At 37.4% G+C, this 10,478-nt stretch overlaps 1 non-coding gene and 1 pseudogene across 1 annotated transcript; both read left to right on the forward strand.

Annotated features, from left to right (window-relative positions):
* The first annotated feature begins 484 nt into the window (after positions 1-484).
* Positions 485-1,107, forward strand: LOC132660351 (protein tyrosine phosphatase type IVA 1 pseudogene; annotated as a pseudogene).
* An 8,835-nt stretch (positions 1,108-9,942) lies between these two features.
* On the forward strand, positions 9,943-10,063 carry LOC132660500 (U6atac minor spliceosomal RNA). The gene has a single exon (XR_009601839.1). It is a non-coding gene; the product is annotated as a U6atac minor spliceosomal RNA (small nuclear RNA).
* Positions 10,064-10,478: the final 415 nt, after the last annotated feature.

Below are 10,478 nucleotides of genomic sequence, written 5' to 3' on the forward strand. Positions count from 1 at the left end.
GAGTACACATATTCCTCAGTTCTGTGGTGTTCTTGGTCACACATTTAGGGAGTTTCTGAAGGACAGTGAAGATTACTTCTAGGCACAGCACGACCCCTATGGAGACAAGTGAACTGTAGAAATTCATGACTACTCCACCAAGAAGCCCCCATAAGAAATCTTAAATGAATGAAATCACTCATCATTAACCTGGACACAGAGTGTTGGCTTGAAATCCACAGAGCATTTTACAAGAGTTCTGACCTGGAGGGGATAAACCTCAGTGCACTTTTTTTTCTATTGCCTCAGTATTACTGGATTGAAGAATTGCTCCTTCTTGTTAGGAGGTTCATTTCATTTCCCACCACACTCCCAACTTCATACTCAGAGCACTGAGAATTTCAGGGGGAGTATGTTGAAGTAGACTCAGTTTCTTTGCATCATTTCTGCATTCAATTTTAAAATTCTTTCATAACCTTATTGAGTGTTTTTTAACAAGAGTAACATGGCTCGAGTGAACTGCCCAGCTCCTGTGAAAGTCACATGCAAGAACCTGAGATTTCTCATTTTGCACAATCCAACCAATGCGACCTTAAACAAATTTAGAGAGGAACTTAAGAAGTATGGATTTACCACAATATTAAGAGTGTGTGAAGCAACTTATGACACTACTCTTATAGAGAAAGAAGGCATCCATATTCTCGATTGGCCTTTTGATGATGGTGTACCACCATCCAGCCAGATTGTTGATGACTGGTTAAGTTTTGTAAAAATCAAGTTTCGTGAAGAACCTGGTTGTTGTATGGCTGTTTGTTTTGTTGTAGGCCTTGGGAGAACTCCAGTGCTTGTTGTCCTAGCATTAATTGAAGGTGAAATGAAATACGAAGATGCCGTACACTTCATAAGACAAAAGCGGTGTGGAGCTTTTAACAGCCAGCAACTTTTGTATTTGGAGAAGTATTGTCCTAAAATGCAGCTGCGCTTCAAAGACTCCACTGATCATAGAAATAACTGTGGCATTCGATAAAACTGGGGTGCCTGATGTCATTACCTTGGAAGTGAAACTTGAAATAGGACCTAATTTGTTGTACACATTAGCCAACATGTTGGCTTAGTGAATAAGTATAATGAAGCTTCCATAGGAGTAGTGGAAAGCAGCTTTATTAGGCCACAAGTTTGACAGAATTGCAACCTCTATGCTTGGGTTACGATCAACCTGTTTGGACACTTAGCAAAAGATTCTGGCTGTTCAGCATTTAAAATGTGTTTATCACTTGTACCAGTTGACCTTTCCTGAAATCATGCAGTATTGAGTTATGTCTTTAAATCTATTCCCATGCCCAAAATCTTATCAATATATAAGAAATTTACAAAGATTAGGTGCCAAAATACCCAGCACAATATTGTATATTTTTAGTGTTATACAGAACTAAAATCCCAGGAACTATGAACACTCTGGACCTTATAAGGTTTACTCCTTCAGTCATTTCAAACATAGAAATTAGGGCCTATATGGTTATTTGCCTGCTCACTTTATGTTTACATCTCCCACATTTGTACCAGTACACATCAGGTTTGCTCAACCATTTTTTTTTTTATTTTTACCAAGTCTTACAATAATTGTTTCATGTCTTTCTACAAATTTTACTTTGTGCTGTTATGGAAAACCTCCATTTTGAAAATCTGCACTGTACAGAAGCACATGTCTTCACTGTCTCCAGACAAAAAAGCCTTACAGTTAATTTTAATGTTTGCACTTTCAGGTGCAACTTACAGGGAGGGCCTGAAAAAAGAACAGGAGGGGGCTATTAAGTATTTTTAGTAAAACATTGCCTTTGTCTTGCACAGAACATGTAGAATATGCTCTTTAATTTAGTAAATATTTTTAAAAGGTAGAGGTGCTTTGTTATTGTAGCTAAAACAATTCTTAATCATAAAATTTCTGAAATACTTGTATTTTGTTTTCTTATCTGAAGTTGTTTACCAACTTATTTTTGTTTGAAGTGTGATTTTTTCTTCCTTCTCTTACCAACCTCTCTTGCAAAAAAAAAAGAAGAAGAAGAAGAAGAAGAGGGTTTCTGCTAATTAACTGAGCAAACATCTAATATTTTATATGCCTCTTGACCTGTATAACTTAATATTTGGATACCTGATAATTTGACTTATTAGGTAATTGATAAAATGGTGATGTGTATTAATGTTAGTTCAACCATATATTTATAGTGTCTGGGAATGTGTGGTTATATTTCTGTGGGAGAAATAATTTGTCAGTGTTCACTAGCTTGTAAAAATCTAGTTCAAGAACTTAAACATCTAAATAAATAATGAAATGCATTTATCATCAAAAAATAATTAAAACTTCTGCCAAAGACACTGTAAAAGAATGAAAATGAAAACCACTGACTGGAAGAAAATATTTGCAAATCACACATCTGATAAAGGACTTGTATCCAGAATATACAGAAAACTCTTCAAGGTCAACAGTTAGAAAGCAAAGAGCCCAATTTAAAAATGGGCAAAAATAGGAGCAGAGTTGTCATCAAAGATGGTAAACAGATGGCAAATAAGCATAAAAATGGATGCTCAACATCATCTATCAGTAGTCAAATACAAATTAAAACAGCAATGAAATCTCATAACACACTTATTGGAATATCTAGAATACAATGACATGCAGAAGAATGAAACTGTGTCACTTTCTTACACCATACACAAAAATGAATTCAAAATGGATGAAAGACCTGGAGACTGGAAATCATCAGAATCCTACAGGAGAAAACAGGCAGCAATCTTTTTGACCTCAGCTGTAAAAACTTCTTATAAGAGATGTCTCTGGAGGCAAGGGAAATAAAAGCAAAAATAAACTATAGGAACCCTATCAAGATAAAAAGCTTCTGCACTGCAAAGAAAACGATCAACAAAACTAAAAGGCAACCGACAGAATGGGAGATGTTTGCAAATGACATATTGGATAAAAAAATCAATACGCAAAATCTGTGAAGAGCTTACCAGACTCAACACCCAAAACCAAACAATCCAATGAAGAAATGGGCAGAAGACATGAATAGACACTTTTCCGAAGAAGACATCCAGATGGCTAACAGACACATGAAAAGATGCTTTTAACATCACTCATCATCAGGGAAATACAAGTCAAAGCCACAATGAGATACCACCTCACACCTGTCAGAATGGCTAAAATTAACAACTCAGGAAACAAAAAATGTTGGCGAGGATGCAGAGAAAGGAGAACCTTTCTTCACTGTTGGTGAGAAAGCAAAGTGGTGCAACCACTCTGGAAAACAGTATGAAGATTCCTCAAAAAATTAAAAATAGAGCTACCCTATGATCCAGCAATTTCACTACTAGATATTTATCCAAAGGATACAAAAAAAATTATGGAAAGAGCCCAAATGTCCATTCACTGATAAATGGATAAGAAGACGTGGTGTTTTCCATTGTCTGTACACACACACACACACACACACACTGGAATTCTACTCAGCAATCAAAAACAATGAAATCTTGCCATTTGCAACAACATGGATGGAACTAGAGTATATTATGCTAAGCAAAATAAGTCAGTCAGGGAAAGACAGATATAAGACAGATATCATATGATTTCACTCATATGTGGAATTTGGGGAACACAACAGATTAACATAGTAGAACAGAAGGAAAAATAAGGCAAAAACAGATACGGAGGCAAACCATAAGAAACTCTTAAATATGGAGAACAAACTGAGGGTGCTGGAGGGAAGGGTGGAGGGAGGATGGGCTAAAAGGGTGATGGGCATTAAGGAGGGCACTTTTTGAGATGAACACTGGGTGTCATATGTAAGAGATGAATCACTGGGTTCTACTCCTGAAGCCGGGACTACACTGTATGTTAACTAACTTGAATTAAAAAAAAGAATATCTAGAATATCAAAATCTGAGAGTACAAACTGATGATAATGATGTGTAGGAACGGAAAACGTCATTCATTGTTGGTAGGAATACAAAATTGTAGAGCCACATTGGAAGACTGGAAATTCCTTATAAAGTTCAACATAATCTTACCATACAATTTAGCAATTGCACTACTATTTACCCAACTAGTTTTAAAACATATGTCCATGCAAAATCCTGCACACAAATATTTATAGCAGATTTATTTATAATTGCCCCAAACTGGAAACAACCAAGATGTCCTTCCATAAATGAATGGAAAACAAACTAATATATATCTATATAATGTAATACTATTCAATAATAAAAAAGGAGTTCTCTATAAAGGCATGAAAAAACATGAATGCAACATAAATATATATTGGCAGGTGAAAAAGCCTGTCTGGAAAAACTCCATGTTGTATGATTCCAATTAGATGACATTTTGGAAACAGCAAAATATGGACATAAAAAATCAACCACTGGTTGCCATGTGTTTGAAAGAAGGAGGAGGCTTGAATAGGTGAAGCAGAGGGTTTTCTTAGGGTGGTTAAACTCTTGTGTATGATACTGTAATGGTGGAAAGTGACCATATGTGTTTGTCAAAGCCCACAGACTTCTACAGCACAAAGAGTGAACCTTAATGTATGTAGATTATAAAAAGTCAGTTGGTAGGTCTGGAATATCAGGATGGAATACAGAATGTAACAGAAACGTCTAACGGTATTATGAGTGTATGAAACGACCTCACCAAAGGGAGTTGGGGAAAATGGTTCTGAATGGAAATAACTATTGTCTATAAGACTCAGCAAAACATGAGCATATACTCTACTTGATAAAGTTCCCCACAGGGTGATATGGGTTAATTCTGAAACCACTATGAATGGATACTAGAATTGAGGTGTTAAGTAAATAGGGGCACCGGGGTGGCTCAGTCAGTTCAGCATCTAACTCTTGATTCTGGCTCAGGTCATGATCTCATCGTTCGTGAGATGGAGCCCCACGTCTGGCTCTGCTGACAGTGCACAGCCTGCTTAGAATTCTCTCTCCCCTTCTTGCTCTGCTCCTCCCCCTCTTGCACTCTCTTGATCTCTCTCTCAAAAATAAATAAATAGACATTAAAAAAGAGATTAAGTAAATAGATGGTGAATGGTGGGAACATTCTTACTGTTGGTATGGAGGGTTTAAATAAGCAAATAATGGAGGTTAGAAAGATCCATGTCATAATAAATCAGAGGTATCACACTGGAGATAACAGCATTAACTCATGTTTAGTTTAATATAAGCACAGATGGCTCCATATAGAGCATAACCTGTACACACAGATTTGTATATACACACATATAGTACTTTCTTGCTCTGTCAGCTAAGAAAACCTAGAAAGAATGAGACTCCAATAGCAGCAAGCAGTCCTTGGTTTCTAATAACATTTGCCAATGAAAAGAACCCAGCCTCCTTGGAGAAATGACTGATTTTATGACTGGGATAGGAAATATGCAAGAAGTTCCTGGTGTATCTTGTAGTGCGTAAAAATAAGACAATGTTAAAAAAAAAATGTTAAATGTAAAAAAAAACAAAAACCCCTCAATGATGGACATTGTGTCTCTGTGTCAAATGGGGTTGCAGGAGCCAACTGAAAGAGCTCTCAATGGCTGAAGTTGAAACAATTTGAGTAACAAAGTAATATTAGATTATAACCCAAAGGGTAAAGTGAATGTCCATGAGTCTATACTGATAGTGACTGAAAATGACTGAATATATATAAATGGAGGCAAGTAGATGAATCTCCTATCTAGAGGAAGTCTAAATAACTTATGTAGAGACTCCACCCTCAAGGAAGTGGACTATAACTTACCACTCCTTGTTTGTTTTAAACTCCCTACTCTTTAAGTGTGGACTGAAAATAGTGGATCCCTTCTAAAGAGTACAGTACAGAAAGGGGGAAAAAGTAAATTTACCATGGAGAAAACTGACAAACACTAGCTCAACCATGTGATCGACGTGAATGTCAACAGTGATTAGTCATGTTGATAATATGTACCCTTGCTATGCTGTGATGAAAATGACACTTACCTGTTTGGACTTTCTCCTCAAAATCCATAACTCCAATCTAATCATGAGAAAAATATCAGACACATCCCAATTGAGAGGCAGTCTACAAAATATCTGACCAGCACTCCTCTAAATTGTCAAGATCATCATAAACAATAAATATCTGCCAAATTGTTATAGCCAAGAAGAATCTAAGGAGACATGAAAATTAAATGTAATGTGGTAGCCTGGATGGGATCCTGGAAAAGAAAAAGGATATTAAGTGAAAGCTAAACAAAATCTGAATAAAGTGTGGACTTAAGAATAAATGTATCAATGGGACACCTAGGTGGCTCAGTCAGCTAAGCGTCAAACTTTGGCTCAGGTCATGATCTCAAGGTTCGTGAGTTTGAGCCCTGAGTCAGCCCAGGCTGACAGCGTGGAGCCTGGAACCTGCTTTGGGTTCTGTGTCTCTCTGTCTCTCTGCCCCTCCCGCTTGTGCTCTGTCTCTCTCTTAAAATAAATAATAAAACATTAAAAAAAGAATAAATGTATCAATATTGATTTATTAATTGTGACAAATTTACCATACTAATAGATAATAATAGGGAAACTGGGTATGTGTTTCAGAAGTTTCCTATACTATTTTCACAATTTTCTATAAATCCAAAGCTGTTTTAAAATTTAAAAAAAAAGTTTACAGGGGCGCCTGGGTGGCTCAGTCGGTTAAGCGTCCGACTTCAGCTCAGGTCACGATCTCACGGTCCGTGAGTTCGAGCCCCGCGTCGGGCTCTGGGCTGATGGCTCAGAGCCTGGAGCCTGCTTCCGATTCTGTGTCTCCCTCTCTCTCTGCCCCTCCCCCATTCATGCTCTGTCTCTCTCTGTCCCAAAAATAAATAAACGTTAAAAAAAAATTTAAAAAAAGTTTACATAAATAATTATGTTATGTTTTTATCAGATTAATACTAAGTGGTGCACGGGATGCCAGATGGTGAGCCATGGTTCAACAACAGACCTCATGAGTTAATGAACTAGAAGTACTGACGGGGCCTGGAAGAAATACCTGGCATGCCTCCAGGGGCCACATGGGAGGTAAAGGCAGAGTGCAGACAGGAAGTCAGGACCTGGGGCACTGCCTTTAATAGGGTCTGTAGGTGGAATGCTTAATTCAAACCGAAAGAGTGGAGTATTAGTAAGCCAAAAGGGGAAGACACTGGGGAAACAGAAGAGACTATTGATCACAACGGCTGTTAGCTTATATTTATATTTGCTTGTGACTCTGTGCACTGCTATGGAGAGTTTAACAAAATTACTCCATAATATTTTTGTCTTAGCATCTGTTCCCTGTTGCCAAGATGCCTGGGGGGGGGGGGGGGGCCTTGAACTGATACTACCACTCCCTCGAGCCCACTTCCTAGATAACAGCCCACAGAATCACAAGTCAACTGCTCTATCCTTGTGAGAAACATTCTCCTCTGCCCCCTCAGCCTTTCCTTGTGCACCCCTTAGACAAGACCCCCTTGGTGCTTACCAAAGTCTTGCTCTTTTGGTTTGAATTGACCAATCTGAGCTTAATCTGAAAACTTCAAAGCAGTCCACCCACTGATCCTAATAAAGGCAGTGGACCTGGTCCTGACTCTGTCTATCTGCACTCTGCCTTGACTTCCAGTTTGGCCACTGGTGGTGTACTGGGTACTTCCTTGAGGTCCTGTGAGTAATAATCTATAATTCCAGTACTTCCTTCAGGACCTATGAATAATAATCTATATTTCAATCCCTCATGTGGTCTGTTGTTGCACTGCAATGCTCAGAGGCTCTATTTAATGAATATTAATTTAACAAAGTCACAACAACTGCCATGTTGGGGCACACAGTTGCATGAGGGGGCTAATGTCAGCCTAAAGTCACTGAAGGCAGTTTGGCCAAATACAATGGATGATAAGGCAACAATGCTATGGAGTAGCTTAGCTGAACTCTCAACATATGTACCCAAAACACCCCACATGGCCATTAATGAGAATGTAATTAATGTGCTTGACTCTCCAAGTAATTTAGTGAAAGAATTAGCGAAAGACATGAACCAAACTAAACAGATTAAAAAGGGGCAATTGCAAATTCTAGCTCTGAAAAATAATTACGTATAAACAGGAAATACTAGTAGTAACAAAAATTATGACATAAAAGTATGGAAAAGATAGGGACTTAAGGAATGCGTGTATATTGTAAGGCAAAATTCCACAAACCATGTATCTGAGTTGAAGAATCAAGGACAAGCACTTACATTCATTTAGAGCCAGAAATAGGAAAGAGCTTGTGCAGTTAAGAGCGGTTGCTTCTGAGTACCAACGTTCAATGTTGAGACTGTTGTCAACTTTAGGAAGAATGAGACTCGCAGAAACTTTTGAATTTTGAAACTATATTTTTCTTTAAAATATATTAAGAATAAAAAATAAAAAAGTAGTGTGTTTAATGTAAAAAACATTAGGCCTAAATTTAGGAACCTTAAGCTCATGTGCTAAAAAGTGATAAACTTTGAGCACAGCACCATTTCAGGTCTTCATTTTTTCACTTGTAAACTGAAATATTGGACTAAATGATTCATGAGGATCTTCCACTCTAAGATTCTAAGGTAGTAAAAAAATATACACCAATTATTTTATAAAGGGAGTTGCCATGAAAAGCCTTTTTGTTTTTTAAGGAAAAAGTAAAATTTGAATGACAGGCACACACACACACACACACACACACACACACACAATTCCAGCATTAATGGTTTAAGTAACTACAGTATACATCAGAGAGATGTCATATAGTTATTTAAAATTGCAAGGGATGGCGAATAACCATTTTAGGGATACAGTGTGAGCTAAGACACTATTCTGACACATTGTATATTACACAGGTGGGGAAGAGTATGTGATTGCATCAGCTTTACCGGAACAGATGATTAATGAAAGTTTGGAGAAATGGGTGGAAGTCATAACACAGACGGCTGTGCAGATCAGTTAAAGAGCTTTTATGACTTTATCTCATGGTCAAAGAATGATGTAGAAGAGGCAAAATATGAAAAAAGTTTAGGACTATTAATGTGGTAGTTGTGTGGAGGAAGACAATGATACAAGTTAACAGATGACTTCAGATTCCCATGTATGTAGGTTGGAACCCTGGTTCTGTATGACCATCAGCAAGTCACTTAAACACCTTAAGCCCCCAGTTTCCTCATGGGATTATATGAAATTAAACGGTATATTCATATAATACACTTGGCATAGTGCATGGCTCAATAATCAAAAACTAAAAAAAAAAAATGCTTTGCAAACAAAAAGTGGGTACAAAGGGCAAAGTTTAGTGAGACCATTAAAATAGTTTAAGGAGATGTCAATGAAAGTAAGATTAAGGAATGAAAGAAGTAATAGGCCTTAATGACTAGCCAAAGGGGTGAAGAAGTATGAGGGGTCACCATTGACTCTGAAGCTTGGTGTCTGAGTGACTGTAAGACCCAGGGCTCAACCTGTCAGAAATATGAACTCCAATAAAGGGGAGGAACGGGCTCAGGAATAGAAGGAGTATGATGAGTTCTGTTCTAACTGTCTTGGGTGTGAGGTGACAAAGAGATTTCTAGGTAAAAACGTCTAACAGGCAACTGGAGACATAGATTTGTGATATCCTCCTCCAACTACTACGTGGACATATATATTAAGGTTCTGTTCCCATTCATGTTCTTGTATCTATAGTCTCCCTCTCAGTAATTTCAACCAATTCCACCCTTTCAACAATCACACTGTTCCTGAAAATCTGAGGCCTACTGGAAATTTCTATTTCAATGTCTCATAAATACCTCAAACTCATTGTATCCCAAATCAAAAACTGTCTTTATCCCTAACCAGGCATTTATTCCTGACTTGTCTCATTCTGTTAATAGTACCTCAAGATCACCCAGAGTGGGCAACTTGGAGAAATCATTTATGTCTTCTCCTTTCCTGGTAAAGTCTTGTTAAATGAGTGCTGTATGAAAGGAGAGGTTAGTACTCTTGAAAAAGATGAGAAGAACCTAGTTACTAATGTAACACATTCATGGTTAAGGGATTGCTACGCACTTCATGGCCTCTCATTATGATGTTGCACAAATTGTCGGAGATACAAGTGGTATATCAAACTGCATTAACATTAACGTTTTTTTTCTTCATTAAAACACAAAATTAAGAGAGTCAAAAGGCAATGCAGTGAGTGGGAGAACTTATTTGCCACACATATCTGACAAAGGAATTCTATCAAGAGTACTTAAGAAACTCATCACTTCACAAAAGAGGACTTTGAAATGGCAAAAAAGAAAATAAAATATGGTAACTCTACTATTTATTTTAAGGAAATACAAAATGAAACCCATGAGAACAAACTACTGTATACTCACCAGAATGACTGGAATGTTAAAGACAGAAAATGCCAAGCACTGGGAAGGATATGGAAAAACTGGAATTCATATACTGGTACGTGAGCATTAATCGCTACAACTATCAGAAAAGGAGTTGGTATGATCT

Source organism: Panthera onca, chromosome B4 (assembly GCF_046562875.1).
Source record: "Panthera onca isolate mPanOnc1 chromosome B4, mPanOnc1 haplotype 2, whole genome shotgun sequence".
Taxonomy (NCBI): Eukaryota; Metazoa; Chordata; class Mammalia; order Carnivora; family Felidae; genus Panthera; species Panthera onca.